Source organism: Stomoxys calcitrans, chromosome 5, assembly GCF_963082655.1.
Source record: "Stomoxys calcitrans chromosome 5, idStoCalc2.1, whole genome shotgun sequence".
NCBI classification, from domain to species: Eukaryota; Metazoa; Arthropoda; class Insecta; order Diptera; family Muscidae; genus Stomoxys; species Stomoxys calcitrans.
Genome location: NC_081556.1, coordinates 41,362,375 through 41,378,834, shown reverse-complemented (window position 1 = coordinate 41,378,834; position 16,460 = coordinate 41,362,375). Strand labels below are relative to the sequence as shown.

Sequence of the window (16,460 nt, the reverse complement as noted above, 5' to 3'; positions counted from 1 at the left end):
GTCTACTCTGTTCATTCTACCCCACTCGGAAATGGCCAATAAATCCTGTGAGAGCGTCTTATCCATAAGGCCTTTGGTCGAAGGAATATTAATGACACAGACTACTGTCGTCGGCAAATGAGTAGACTGAATTCGATGTCTGACTCAATAGATCATCAATGAAAATGCGAAAAAGGGAAGGAAATAGGACAGAGCCTTGTGGCACACCTGCGGTCAATGTATACTCATCGGATGGGATTCCATCTACAACAACTTGTATAGTGCGATTAGTGAGAAAGCTCGATATGAATCAAACAAAGTTATTACCGACACCAAAAGCTGATCTAAGTGCACCGTACCATACCCTATCAAATGCTTTGGAGATATCCAGAGTCACGACCTTACTCTCACAAAACTGGTGGATAGAGTGACTCCAACATTCCAATAAAATGCCATTAGGTCTCCCATAGACCGACTTCTGCGAAACTCATACTGTATATCGCTAAGAAGGCCATTGAACTTTAAATGGGAGAGAATCAAAGCCAGTGAGCATAATGAAAATACTAATTGACAGATGGAGTGATAATGATGTCATCTCTTTTTTTTATAGATTATGTTTATGTTTTCCTCTCTCTCTATCATTGTCACCTATCTCATTCAAAGTCTCCACTTACCTTAGCATAGGTTGAAATGAGAATCATACATTCAGTCTTTCAAAAAAACTCAAACAGTTACTCCCTCCATTTTGTCACCATCAAAAAGTTTTGTAATAGACCCTGATTTGGAATTTTAATTTGGTGTTTTGTTTTTTAATTGCAAATACTGCTTGGAAGTACCCCGCCGTAGTTGTAAGAACCTACAAATACAGTCTATACCCCAACAGACTCAAAGTACACACTCTCCATAACCTTGGAGAGCGCAGATGAACGTTCGCAACATTCGAACGCGCCGTGAAAACTACCGCAGGGTTAGCAAGGTAGAAAAGGTTGCTTAATCGACGAGCAAGCGCCGAAAAACACTTATAAAGGAGAAGTGTGGTTATACCATCCGGGATCGAAGATTTATTAATGTCGAGACGCGCAAGGACGCTTTTACCTCAACGTTTTTGTAAAAATATCCGAGCCATCGAACTAGATATACTTCCAATCACGGGGAGTGGTTGATTGTTAAATGGCAGGGAAGAATTTCCTACAAACATTTGAGCCAGTAGATTAGCCTTACCAACTGGGTCATTGAATAACTGGTTAACTTTAACAAGAGTTAGGATTGCCAATGGGTTGGTTACTTTTGACTCTTTTTACGAATGACCAAAAGCTCTTGCTTCCCCTCGGAGATGCAATAAACTTTGCATGTAGACGCGGTTCCTTTTCAGCAAAGTCAAATAAGAAAAATTTTCTATTCAGCAAATCGAAACAGAAGAAATTTCCCATTCAGCAAATCCAAACAGAAGAAATTTCCTATTCAGCAGGGCTGAATGGAAGAAATATCTCATTTAGCAATGCTGAATCGATGAAATTCCCTTATTCAACAAAGTGTAATAGGAAAAATATCTTATTCAGCAAAGCCAAATCGAAAATATATCGTATTTAGTTGACATAAATCGAGGAACTGACATTCAGCAAAGCCAAATGGAAGAAATGTCCTATTCAACGAATGTAAATCGGAAGAATTCTAATAACTATGTATATGGAAAAAATTTTATTCAGCAAAGCTTTTTTAAGGCAAACATATATTCAGCTATGATTAACTCAAGGTTTTGTAATAACATTTTTATGAAATTCATAAGCCGATGTTAAAAGTGAACTTTCCTTTCACCGAAAACAATACCCATTTTGACATGCATAATCAAAATTTTTTAAGACATGTTTAAAAAAATTTCCTTAAAGCATTATTAAGGATTTTTAAGTTACTAATCTAAAATTTTTGTTAAAATCTTAACATTTTGAAGATAAGAAAGAATGTATTTATCCCATGATGCTTTGAAGGTTTTATGCTGCCTTTTTAACAAAAAGTAATTTTTTGTTTTATTTTTATGCAATGATCAACTTTAAACTGTCGCGTTCACCATTCCTTTTATATACCATAGGCGGACATGCGCCTATTCAGCCATAACACCCTTGATCGGAATTATAAAAAAAAAATACTCGAAACAAGAATCATTTCTCATACCATACTCCGCCTGTTTAATAAAAAAAGCCAACAAAAACAAATTTACCACAGCCAACGATGCTGCTGAAACTAAACTAAAAAAATAACAAAAAAAAAAAAAAAACACCCAGCACACACGAGGTATATTCATACACTCACACACATAAGTGGAGTGGAAGACAACATTGCACATCTGAATCTGTGTGTAACAAGGTCCTATGTGATGCTTGTACTGCGCCAAATGTACCTAAAAAACCAAAAAAAAAAAATCCAAAAACATATGAGCAAAAAGAGAATAGGAACACCAGCCACACTACGAGTACCAATCAGCATCGGGGGTAAAAGGCTGCATACACATTCACATTACACATGTCACACATACATGAAACCCTTTTTTGAATGCATTCACACATTCTCCAATGGGCATGGCATAGGGGTGATCAAACAAAACAGCACCAAAATGTCATACAAGACAATAAAAAAAGAACTAAATATACCCCTATACTCATACTGTGAGTATAGCTCACCACCAGTGAAACGCATCAGTTGCTTGTGTTTTTTTTTTTGCGATATTTTTTTGTTTCTTAGCAAGGGACAAAACAGAGTCGCGCATATAAGCGAACAAAGAATGCATATCCGTTTGTCAGCGCATCTGAAGCCTGATTCACTGATGGGTGATTGCATTTGATTGTATGTTTGTGCAACCAAACGAAATCGCAAGAAACAATAAAAAAACGAACTAAAAATAAAACAAATATTAAAGCCTATTTATAGGAGACGCCACACACACACACGCGCACCGTTTCGAATATAAAGCACTTGTAAAAAAAAAATAAACACCAAACAAAACTCTATTGATATGCAGACAGAAAATAAGAACGAAATAAAAAAGTAAGCATAAATTATAAATAAAGGCGATTCTGAGCCGGAAAAATGTCCTAAGAGCAATTGCAAAGCAGGAGATAACGCTGGTAGGAAAACAAGAGGTATTATCGAAACCATCATGAGGGCCATTCATGGAAGAGGAAAAGTGTAAATACGTTTGACATTCACTTTATAATAAAATAAATGTGGGGGAATTATTGCTGCAATACCTAACTACAACAAAACAAAAATTAAAGCATATTTTTAGGGACGTTTCTATGAAATTTTTTCGAAAGACAAAATTTCCATGAAATTTTCTCAAAAGGCAAAATTGCTATAAAATTTTTTATGAAAACAAAATTTCTATAAAGTTTTCTCTAAAGACAAAGACTCAAAATTGCTAGTTTTTCCTAGTGACAAAATTAAAAAAAATAAAGCATATTTTTAGGTATGTTTTTATGAAATTTTATCTAAAGGCAAAATTGCTATAACATTTTCTCTGAAGACAAAATTTCTACACGGTTTTCTCTAAGGACAAAAAAGCAAAATTGCAAGAAGTTCTCCTAGTCATAAAATTAAAAAAAAAAATCACTGCGCTTCGAGCGGCAATGGGCTTGGTTGACACCAGAAAGACTATACAATTCACCGGTAGTCGAAAGTTTGGTGTTATTAGGGGAACTGACCTGAATGCGGTAGAGCTGACGAAGGTCATGTACCTGGCCGTGATGCTGAGGGCTTGGGCCGGCGTCGATGCAATGGGTTAGTATCTACTGGGCCTTTCCTGGTGGGAAGGGTTATAAACCCATCATTAGCGCTGCGCTTGATTAGAAGGATGGTGACTAGAAACATTCCAAGGAGGGCTTTTGTCTTCTTTTTTGTGGCCCTTGCTTAGCAATGGGATTCTTAAGACTTTTGAAGAGGAGAGGTTAAAGAGGACACCTTTATCATGATGGGTGGCCGCTCTCTCGCTACTATAACTGCCCCTGGTAAAGAAACATTGAAAAATGTGCTTCGAGGAGCAATGGGCTTGGCTGACCCCAGAAAGACTGTACAATTTACCAGGAGACGAAAGTTTGGTGTTTTTAGGGGAAATGACGTGAATGTAGTAGAGCTGATAGTCTCTTCGCAGGTAATGTACCTGGTTATTATAATTGCCCAGGGACTGAACTAGAGAAAGGAATGACGAGACGAGTGGAGAGGACTGAATCTCCATCCAGTCGTTACTCGATACTAGGAGTTGTGGGCTTAGGCCGGAGACGCACAGTGGAATGGTATCGAAAAAATCTTGTAAAAAATCTGTCATTTGAAACGGATGGCGACAACTCCTTGAAATTTAATATGGTTGGAGCTGAGGTGTTATCGACACTACTGGCCTAAACTGTCAAATCGTCAGCTCTTTCATTCCTCCTTTCTCTGCAATGGCCGGCACCCAACAATGCTGTTCATTCCATCCTCAGAGAAGGATGGAGCTGGTTGAAGCTGAGGTGTTATCGTAATCAAGTGGAACATTTCAAGGCCCTAGATGGTCCAGGTACCTCTTGGCAGGGCCCTAAAATTGGTTACCTCGACATTTCGAAAAATTGTACGGGCTACCGAATCTGTACTTGTGGTCCGATTCTCGATAGTGCTCAAACAACTTTAGGGTCCTGCCAAGAGGCGCCTGGAACATCTTGATACTGATAACACCTTATCCCCAAATATATAAAATGTCAAGGAGTTATCACTATTCGCGGGTCATGCATTGGGTTTATACTGCAGTTGTCAGACCTATAAAGCTATTTGGTGTTGTGGTGTGGTGGACGGTGATTCAAAAGTCCACCTACTGTTCTATAATCGGCTGGTTCCAAAGGATGGCTTGTTTGATCATCATAGCTGCACTGGAGAGGACACCATCTGATGCACTGAATTTTATGCTACATCTAATGACTCTAGACATTGTGGCTACCCAAATTGCTGAGACCACTGGCGTGAGGCTAAGGGAGCTTTATCATTGGTCATGTGGAGGCTACGGACACTGTGTTATTCTTGATACAATGCCCGATGGTCCAGGCATTGTAAAAAGTGGTAAAAAGTGCTATGCTACTATTCCTATTAGAACCGATTGGATCTACGATATCACTGGTAATAGAAGTTACATAGATTCTATACGGATGGTTCCACACTAGACGACCAGGAGGACTTTGGGGTGTACTCTAAAGATCTAGAACTGGTCATATCGAAAAGGTTACCCGACGACACGGTGCAATGGCTACGATATAATGTCAACGACTTCTTAGACAGCCAGGTAGGTCTACCGCTTTGCTGTCACTGGCTAGAACAGACGTTTCAGTCATTGTGTCCGTCATGACAGGTCACTGTCTAATCGGAAAACATGCTGACAGACTGAAGGTTGCCAGCAACGACTTTTGCAGAAGCTGTGTGGACATCGAAGAAGAAGAGACTATAGAACACCTTCTGTGTGTGTGTCCCGCAGATGGTCCAGATCATAGCATATTTTGATATAACTGCAATGGGTTCATTAAAAGTGCACTTTTCACCTTTGTTTTTGTATACGCTCCCATTTGCTTACCTTAACTATTGCCTATTGTCGTAATCAGAAATTCCTTCAACTTGCTTTGGTCTTCTATAATCATATGCAGCGGTTTTCCATATAATAATAAAGTGTTGCCTACTTTCGTGGGTTCAAGAGAAATTTGTTTAAAGCGATATTTTTGCAATTGAATAATGAAAACTATCAAATGCCCCTTAGCATTGTGTTAAATAGGAAGTGGGCATAAATTATTGCCATGATACAATTTTCTTCTGAGTTCCTCATGAAGATGTTCCTGGGAAAATATAAATTTTATTCAACAAATATGACCATAATGATATTCAAAAGTTCTTTAATATATTTATTTTTCTTATATGTAGCTGTTTTTCTACACTTTATTACGTGAGGATATGTTTATCAATTTCGTGGAACGAGCTCTGGCCTTTTATAATTATATGGCCTATACAAAGGCGTATCTTATTTAATAATAATATGTTGCCTACTTTCCTGGGATCCAAACAAATGGTTTATAAGAAAATTTTTTTTTTATTATTGAATAATGTTTTTATTGAATACTAAAGAGCTATTAGGTGCAAAGAGAAACAACTATTGTCTAAGAAGCTCTAGGAAAAACAGTTGCTGCAAAAATTACAAGAAATTATATGACGATAATCATAGTTGAGAATGTGTAACAAACTATAATTTTGCATAACTCAATGAGAAGACAAAAGATGTCATGGGGAAAGAAGAAGGACAAATGGTTGCAAAATGTTTATTATAGTTTATACGGTTATGAACATACGCTAACACCAACACAAACTATTTATTGAGAAAAAAGTTGCGAAAAAAAAGAAAAGTTTTCACTAATATTTAAATAACAAAAAATGTAAAAAAAAATATAAGTTAATTTCTTAAATTGAGAGTTTATGGATAATCTTTTCAGAATTCAAAAATCTTGCTAAAAATGTTCAAAAAAATTTTTTCTAAAAAAAAAAACTCTGGCCTTTTGCTTTTTGTGCTTTGTATTTTGAAATTTTCCATTTCCAAGACCTTAAAAGGCAACACTGCTCAAGTGAGTAATATGTAAGGCCAATAACACTTGAAGAAATTGAATCTAAAGGCCAAAGTGAAGTAAGCCAATGTATAAATGTCATTATCGTTGACATAAATGAATAGTTGCATTCATTGCATTTGGCAGGCTGATTACGTTGTAGCCACCATTTGATGATGGTTGAATAGTAAGCTGCGGTAAAAGGCGAGGGGCTAGAAAAAGTAATTACATGTATTGCCAAAGAAAATGAAGAAAATAAAACGAAACACAACAAAAAATAAGGAAACAACTTCTACATATTGTAGGGATGATTGCATTGGTAGGGTATAATATTTTCATTTTCCTAGCATGACTGCACTGCATAGAATTATTATTTTAATTATAACTAAGCTTACCAGCGCACATTTCAACCTAGATGGCTTGATGTGTGTGAGTGTTAGTTTAAGCCGATTGCTGTTTAACAATTTTTTCATGTTATTATTCTTGAGAAGTTGCACCCTTACAATCCTAGTGCGCTAAGTGCTGTTAGTTCGCTGTCATTTAGGGTATGGTTTCACACAATTATCATGTGTCAGAAATTATATTTACGATTGTTGGCAGAAAAATAGAAGTAAACAAGTTTTAATGATTTTAAATACTTTTTTCGTACCACCAAGACTTGGTCTTGGTAACTTTTAAAGTTTATGATAAAGAAAAGTGGTGCATACTTTTAGGGGGCAAAATCCGAAAATTGATATTTCAAAACAGTATAGTTGGAAATGTTTTAAGTTGACTGAAGCGGCTATTGGTGTACTCAATGAAGCCGACCCAATTGGTCTCTTCTGATTGATAAAGCTTCGGGCGCTCAGAGGTTATGAAGTCGAGTGGTCGGTCGATGGTGAAAATTATTGGGAGGCGATCCCAAAGAATGAAACTTGATGCCCATTAAAGTCTCCTAGAACCAGACGATTATTGCCAGTGAAATTTTGAAATGATACCAAATTTTTGTTTTTAAGTTACTGTAAGTGTGCAAACAAAACTTTAATCGCCTATTTCCGAGATTTGGTGTTTTTGAAAATTATGGTAACCTTTCCCTTACCATAATTTTCAAAAAAGGCAAGTTAAGAAATAATGCCGCAAACAACCGCAATGAAATTCCTATATCTTATTTTTCTTTATTCAAAGGACCGATAGGTTGTCATAACAAAGATAAATGATGTATGATCAAATTTGACCACTCTGCCCTCTTTCTGTTCATGTTGGCTTTTCTAAATTAGCGCCATCTACTGGCTGTTAGATCAAATACAATTGAAAACAGCCAATAGATGGCGCTAATTTAAATGTTAGTGCTACTCGCTTGGCGTGGCTTAATGCCTATAACGTTGATCCTCATTTGGTAGTTGTCTATAAATTACTATATGACTACCTATTAAATAGTCATCATTTAGTCCTTTTTTCTTAAATTAAATCAAATTGCCATACCCAACGCTGAACATCATAATTCTGGGGGTATGGCGGCCTACATTTATTTGTGTCCCTACACACAAATTAAATCACACAGTGTCCTTCTAGGTCATTATTATTGATTGACTATTTTGGGGTTAGGTGGTCCGTTAGATATATGAGCAGAATAAAAATATCAGATTCGCAGTCCACAACCTTATACCTTTAATTTAACCTCATATTGTCATAATTGGTGTATACAGCCGTTTGGTGGAGGGTGTCTATATGAGGGTTGTGCGCCACACACAACATCTGCCACTTTACTCAAAAATATCTATCATTTGATCCCCCATTGTTTTAATTGGTCAAATAATCTATTAGAAACGATTTTTGGAGGTAATGCGCCACCTAGATTCTTAAACACAAAGTTTAATGTCATATTCGTAATCCTATCCCTAATACCTTTCATTTGAGCCCCATATTGATACGTCCATCCAATATGTTTGTTTGGGAAACTTTTGGGGTTGGAGTGGTGCCTGGGTTCCTTGGACCCAACTTTTAATACCATATTCGTATTCTACTATCCAATACCTTTCATTTGATACCCATATTGTTCCGATCGGTCTACTTTGATTTTGGGTGGTGTTTTAGGGGTAACGAGGGAGGAGGGTCCGCCCCTTCCAATATTAACAAGTTAATAGCCTATTCCTCCTTCCTGACCGCATTCGTAATCTACTCTACCTTATTGACATTATCGTCCAATATGCCTATTTGAGTTTTGGGGTTGAGGCAGCCCCCTAGGTACTTGAACCCAAATTTTGATACCAAATTTGTGTTCTACTCTCCAATACCTTTCATTTGAGTCCCATATTGCACTGATCGGTTCACTTTCATTTTTGGGTGGTACTGTTGGGGTAAGGGGGAGGGTCCGCCCCCCTTGAAATATAAAAAAATTATAAAGACTATTGCTCCTACAGGACCACTACCCACAAACTGTGAAAATTTGAAAGAAATCGGTTTAGCAGTTTTTCTGACTAAAGGGAAGAAACAAATTTACAAACACACAAACAAACAAACATACAAACAAACACAAACTCATTCATATATAGATTTTTTCATTTCTTTAGCATTTTTTGTCAAAATTTCATTTTGTCTAACTTGTATTCCCTTAGAATTGTAGGAATTTTCTAAAAATTTCATTTCTCATGTTTTTAATGTTCCTTAATTACCAATAGTAGCGTTTCTTGGCTTTCTCACCACAACGCCTTGATGCATGCTATAATTTTCTTGCAGTATATCATTCCTTTGAGGTAGTCATCATTTAACTACAATTCATTTTCTTGGGGGCAATTTGTTGTTATTCATTCCCTTTTCAACGTTTTGCTTAGTTTTTGTAGCTTCTGTTTAACACCAACTTTGAGTGTTCTAATTTTCTTTTTTAATTATATTTTTCTAAACGAAATACTTTATTATTTAAATGACATATGCATGCAATTTCAAGACTTTCTTGCAGCGTTCACACAGACAGCATGCCCATTACACTGCCATGTTAAATGAGTGAGTGTTTATATGAAATAGTAATTAATTTTTTATTGATTTTCTTTTAGCTTAGCTCTGGGTTTTGGGTATAAACAAGCAAGCTTCATAAATTTTAATGGGCAGGTGGTGCAGTTTTGTTTTGCCTTCTCACTCTCTCTCCTACTCTCAAGTCTATAGTTAAGTTAATTAGCCTGAAAGTATAATAGACTGGCTGTTGCTTGTCACTCATCGAGTTGATCATGATGGCGGTGGTAAAGCCTTCGCTTTTGTTGTTCCTTATAATACGGGGTAATTTTTACATGTGTGCCATTTTGGCGAAAAGTTGTTATTTTTTAATGAGGTTAATTGAATTTGGCTTTATGTTGTCTTTTTTCTCTCAATATTGTGAGCTTAGAAAGTTTCCTTTGTATGCCATTTGGCAAGAAAGGAAAATAATTGCATTTAAATTACTTACTTTTGTGAGAATAGTCTGCGAATGGTTTAGTTTGCAGAATGTATAGCATACTTTTAGGGTTATTTCATGTGCTAGAATTTTTTAATACGTTTGCAGAAGCCGAGATAATAAATTTTAAAGAAAATAAAAAAAAACAAAAGTTAATGAAACTTTGTCAACATTCTCTCCTGGAGACAGGTGGAAGGCCGAATGTGGTATAGAATTTTAATCGTTTGTGAGTAAAATATTATTTTGAACAGTAGATACCTTCAATCCAACAGAATATACTTCAAAACCACTTATTAAACCTTATGTAGGCTGACACAAAATCTTCAAAAATTGCGACTTCTGTGATAGCAAAAGCCATAAATTATAGTTTTTATATAAAAAAGCCAAAATATTTTTAACTATTTATTTGTTATAAAAAAAAATTTAAAAGATTCTTAACCTATAATTTGTTCATAGATTCATTTATTTATTTTTATATATTACATTATTTATAAAAAAAACTCCTGTTTCTAAAAGCCTTTGTGGTTATGCAATTTTTGCATTCGTTACTTTAATTAAACTTCTTATATAATTAAAAAATATTGCATACTTTTAGGTACAGTTTATTGTCTTGTATTTCATATATGTGTATACACATATTTTAATTATCTTAAAGTTTTTCTCAAAAAAAAAAAAAAATAAAGCTAAGCCTATAACCTTTAGCCATAGAAATATGAAAAGTCTTCTCAAAGATGTTGCTAAAAGCATTTTTATCCATACATACAGGCATATGAGTAGTATACACAAAATCTGTTTGTGGTCACATATATGCCTTAATAAAATATTCTCTCCATTGACCACACCATTTCAATTTAATAAATTACAAATAAAATGCATTTGTTTTGTCTGTGAAGACATTTACCAATAATCATTGCTACAGCAGTAGCAGCAGGACATGGCAAACGCAGACATAAGGATTTCATCTTGCCATCATCAAAGACATAAGGGTCAGAAAGAAAATGTGGTGTTCGTATATGATTTGTATTTTTACCTTCCCTTGTATGGGAAGAAATCATAGATATTGTTTGGTTTGGTTTTTATATAACCAAATATATGCATTCTTATTGATGCTTGAGTGCATTTATAATTGTTGGCATGGCATATAGGGAGCAAGGATGACATTCGAGGCAATGCAGGTATTTTTAAAGACATCCCACTGATGACATACAAGAGCTAGCAATGCAGTGTTATAATGATGATTAGTTCAAATATTCTTTAGAACTTTCGAGAATATTTTTATATGTACATGAGTGTCACAAATTGCATAATAAAAGGCTACTGAAGTAGAATTCATTCCATGGACGATTTTATTATGTATATAGAAATTTAAGTTTTATGTTCAAAAGCTGACTATGCTGAAATTGGGTGTGCATTGAGAAGAGAATTGTAGTGTATTTTATATAATTTTGGATTGGGAAAGAAAGGGCATAGAAACAGATTAAGTTTTGCAACATTTACATAAGTATACTGGTTGGATTTTTGGTATAGAATTATTTTTATAGTTCAAAAAAAAAAAAAAAACTCTTTACACTTACGTCTTTATTCACAAAATTTAATAAAGCCTTCAAAAAGGTTTATTTGACACTTCTATAAAGGAAAATAAACCTATTTCAAACCTACATTAAGAATTGTGAATACCGACGTGGAATTTTCACCAATTTTAAAAACTGGGTGCCAACTAATTAATTTTAGTGAAAACCAAAGAAGACTAGCTTGATATATAGACTTCTATACCGGTATAGAACACAGCAAGGCTGGGTTCAAATTCAAATAAAAAAATAAGAGAAAACCAGCGCGCTGGCAGCGCTGGCAGGTTATCTCCTTACGACATTTGTGATTTTTTTATTTCCACCAAAGCCCTTCTTTTAAAGTTTAAAATTGTATGAAAATGTTGCATACTTTTGGGGGCCAATAACTTAAAAACAAGATGGACCATTTGAGGCGAAATCATGGTCAACATTTCCATGAAATAATCCTCAAACATTAAATTATATGGACCATACTATCGATTCAAATAAAGATTTCATGCATTGTTGCATTTTGTTGTAATTTTTTTTAACTTTCCTATAGCTCTTAAAAAATCACCCTCTATCACCAGGATTATTGTAGATCCTATGGGTTCTATCTGTACTTTTTATCAAAAGGCGGCTCAGGCACTTTGAAATTCACTTTGCCTGGAACATTGGGCATTGTATCAAGGATAAAACAGTGTCCGTTGCCGCAGCATGACCAAAGAGAAAGCTCCCTTAGCCTAACAGCAATGGTCGCAGCAATTTGTCTAGCCATGATGTATAGAGGCATTAGATGTAGCATTAAATTCAATGCATCAGATGGTATCGTCCTCAGTGGGGCTGGGATGCACAAACTAGCCATCCTTTGGAACCCGCTGATTATTAAACAGTAGGTGGAGTATTGAAGCGCCGTCCAACAGACCACAACACCATATGGCCTTATAGGTCAGACAACTGCAGTATATGGCCAGTGCGTGACACGCAGTTTGGTGCAGGTGTATAGGGCAAGAATTGCCTTTCTTGACCTTTCCAAAATGTTGGATTTAAAGTTCAATGTCCTGTCTAGCAAAACACCCAGATATTTTGGGCTTTCAATATTTTCCATTGTAGATTTACCCACGGTATCAATGTTCTCTGCTACACGGAATTCGACTTTGATCGAACGTCGGCCACCACTAATTCAGTTTTTCACAATGCCATAGGATAGTGCTTCACCGCCATACAAAGACCCAAGTTCGCCAATGTACTCTTATTTGAAAATCCACGTCGAAAATTATGAAAAAGTGTCCCACGAAAATGTTACCGAGTTAATTCCATTTTTTGTCATATAAATTTTTTCAATTCGCTGTTAACAACACTAATGATGGTCGTACGTCAAAATGTTCCGAGTACGATTATGCTAGAAAATGTCAAGCTTTCCAATGGAAATGTCAGATTGCACCTGGCAAGACTTGGTGTACTAACTGCCACCATTGATCGCATTTGGCAAATTTTTTGTACAATTTATTCATACATGAAATCGTTTAGCCTACACATAGCCGTCAAAAGAAAAAAGAAGTTTACTGGCGAAATTCCTTCTCACAAGAAGTGGGCTCTGTAGAATTTTAATTCGGATCTGTTCATAGCCTGCATTCTATAACACATTTTGAACCGCAATTTACGCTTAATATGATAATAACTACTCGCCAAGATCTTATGAAGCCAAATTTAATGATTGGCTCATAGCGATCTACTTTAGGGTAAGGATCTTTTCGGATCATAAGGATGTTAAAAGACAACAAAATATTTCTTATCACTTTCTTCATAAATCTGCTAAAAATTGTGATCTCAAAGTGCTTAGGAAGTTAAATTGAGAATTGGGTTTTTATGGAAGCTTAAAAACTCTCACAAATAACGGCATTAAGGAGGGGTCAATTGTCGTTAGGAACATTTTGTTGATTTACAATTTGACTATCGCACCCCCTATAAGTATGCTATAAAATAGGACAGTTCAATACCTTTCAAAATTTTTGCAAATTTGCCCATGAACATTCCATTAAAGAAGAGGGGCAAATTTCTCACATATCAATGGGTACTGTCCGATTCAAGTTTAAGCTCAATGATAAGAGGCCTCTGAGTCCGAATGACGTGCCGTGGTGCAACACCTTCTTTGGGAGAAGTGTTTACATGGCATAGTACCTCATAAATGTCGTCAGCATTACTAGGGGATAGCCACCGCTGAAAAATTTGCTGATGTTCTCGCCTGGATTTGAACCCAGGCGTTCTGCGTCATAGGCGGACATACTCACCACTGCGCTTCGGTGGCCTCCTTTTAAGGACTTTACCTTTCAAGTAGCTCGTAACTTGAACTTAACATTGATCTCAAACGATCCTTTCCTACTCCGATTCCAAGCAACTTTCAAGAAAGATGCACACTCACAGCTCAACTGGCTGGTGAGTAACTCCCTTTAGTTTCTGTCAATCTTATTTCTTGTGGCTGAAGGCTGTCGATGTGTCCATGTTGTTATTGTTGTTGTGGCTCTTCATTACTAATTTAAATGTAAATGAGATTCATTTCGTCGATGACAACTGTACGACATGTTCATTGTACCCATGCAAGCTGACACACACACACACACACACACCTCCACATATGAACGTAGACAATGGCAACTGCAACATACCTTAACCATGTCCTTGTCTTTCGTCCTGTTTTGGGTAGATCAATTTTTTTTTTGTTGTTTTTGCTTTTGGGTTTTAGAGCAAAGTGTGGAGGATAAATGAGTAAAACTAAGAACACAATGAACGCTTTAACTAAGTTTATTTTTGTCTCTGGTTGTGTATGTGTGTGCCTGTGCTTGGGAAAGTGTATAAGTGAATGAATCAAGCTATGAAACACCAACACACATGCTCCCAATTATACAAACCAGGAGAAAGTAAAGTATTTCTGTGTGTGTGTGTGTGTGTGTGTGTGCGAATGTGTGGTTCAAGCAATTTTGCATACTTCACACATATCCCCTCTATAAAGGCATTTTGGCCATTTCTGCAAGTGGCTTAAATATCCAAACATTTAGAATACCACCTTTGCTGTTGTGTTTGGTCTATGATGCCTTATCCTTGCCTTGCCTTGCCTTGCTCTGGTTGAAGCATGAAGAAACCCTTTATATAGACACACCATACATGCAGACGGCTGGCTACAAGTCAATGCAGATGTCTTTGTAGATATGTTTTGTACACATCTGTGTGAGTGTGATTGTGTAGATATGATAGCATGCATGTGTCCTTCTAATATATCGGTAAGTTAATATGCATGTATGTACGTGCGAGTATGTGTTTTTCTTTCTATTTAGCCTTACGGTATGCTCTGATTTGTTGCATAAATTAAAAGTCATTCTACGACTTTGTAGGCATTCCTATACAAACACACACACACACACACACACTCACACACCTTTAAATCCTACTCATTCATACAATGTAGCTACTTAGGCACCCAAATTTACCTTTGCCCACACACAAATACACAAACATTAGCTCATTTAGCCATCTATAGACTTAGCCACCCACAATTTTAGTTTTGTCCGCCTGATAAGACCTCTTATTAGGCTGTTTGACCAATTCTATTGCCTACTCATAGGCCTAATACATAGGTGGTATTCACAAACTTAAGCACACAACCTTCTTGATGTTTGCATAGCTCTGCTTCCCAGTATAGGGCGTTCTAAATTATAAATCCATAGCCTTATGGTTTACAGTCTAAAGAACATTTAAGACAATACCATCGATAGAGAAGCATTGTTCACTTTTGGGCAAGAAAACATGACGAAGGCGTATTAGGCTTAATGAAAGCGTTAATCAAGTACAGATAGGTTAAAATTTTTCCACAAATTTATGAGTTTATGAAATTTAAAATTTTGAATGGCAAAGTTTCTTAAAATTTTTATTTCTATACAAAATCGTGCACAAGTTTTTAAAAATTTTTGGCAAAACGAGCTGTTGTAAAATTTATTTGCAGGATTTCATCACCATGAAGAGTGAACTTTCCCTGTTTGCTAGGAAGACGAAGGTTGAGGTGTTTTCGAGGCGGCTTGTTTCCTCAACAGAATGATTTCGAAATCCGACAAGGTCAAATATCTGGGGAAAACTGTAGTGGAAATGTCACATCCAGGAGCGCACTGAGAAAGTTCACCGATGTTGGGCACAATATAGGCAGGCCGTAAGCTCGAAACGACTCCGAATATAGGTTTATACTAACTTACGCCTCATTAGTGTGGGTGAAAGCGATGAAGAGGAAGTGCAACTTGAGGATTTTCTGACAGGTCCAGAAGACGTGTTGCCATGGCATAACGGAACTATGGAAACCACGCCTACTAAGATGTAAATGCATATCAAGCATGAGACAACCACTGCGACTTATTGGCTACAAGCGATGGGAGAGTGGATAGAAAGTAACACCATTGCCCGATGGGCCCGATAACCAATTTCAGAGGCAAAAAGTCCATTTTTGAACTTAGCAATCTTAAAAAAATTAAAACAGTGTTTTGTGTATATGAGATTCGAAAGCCTAAAACAAAATATTGGACCTAGGTGGCAACTCTGTATTGAGAAATGATCTGGTAAAGATGTCGTTAATTGTTTTGTATTTGGTTGTTTGTTGGAGGCCACCGCAGCGCAGAGGTTAGCATGTCCGCCTATGACGCTGAACACCTGGGTTCGAATCCAGGCAAGACCATCATAAAAAAAAGCAAAAAAAAAAGTTTTCAGCGGTGGTTTTCCCATTTTCCCAAATGCTGGCAACATTTGTGAGGTACTATGCCCTGTAAAACTTCTCTCCAAAGAGGTGTCGCACTGCGGCACGCCGTTCGGTCTCGGCTATAAAAAGGAGGCCCCCTTATCATTGAGCATAAATTTGAATCGGACAGCATTCATTGATATGTGAAAAGTTGGCCCCTATTC

The 16,460-nt window shown here is 36.5% G+C and overlaps 1 protein-coding gene across 12 annotated transcripts in view; it reads right to left on the bottom strand.

The window, feature by feature from the left end:
• Positions 1-16,460, bottom strand: part of LOC106082744 (serine-rich adhesin for platelets) — a 457,776-nt gene that overhangs the window by 80,694 nt on the left and 360,622 nt on the right. The gene's annotated exons all lie outside the window — the stretch shown is intronic.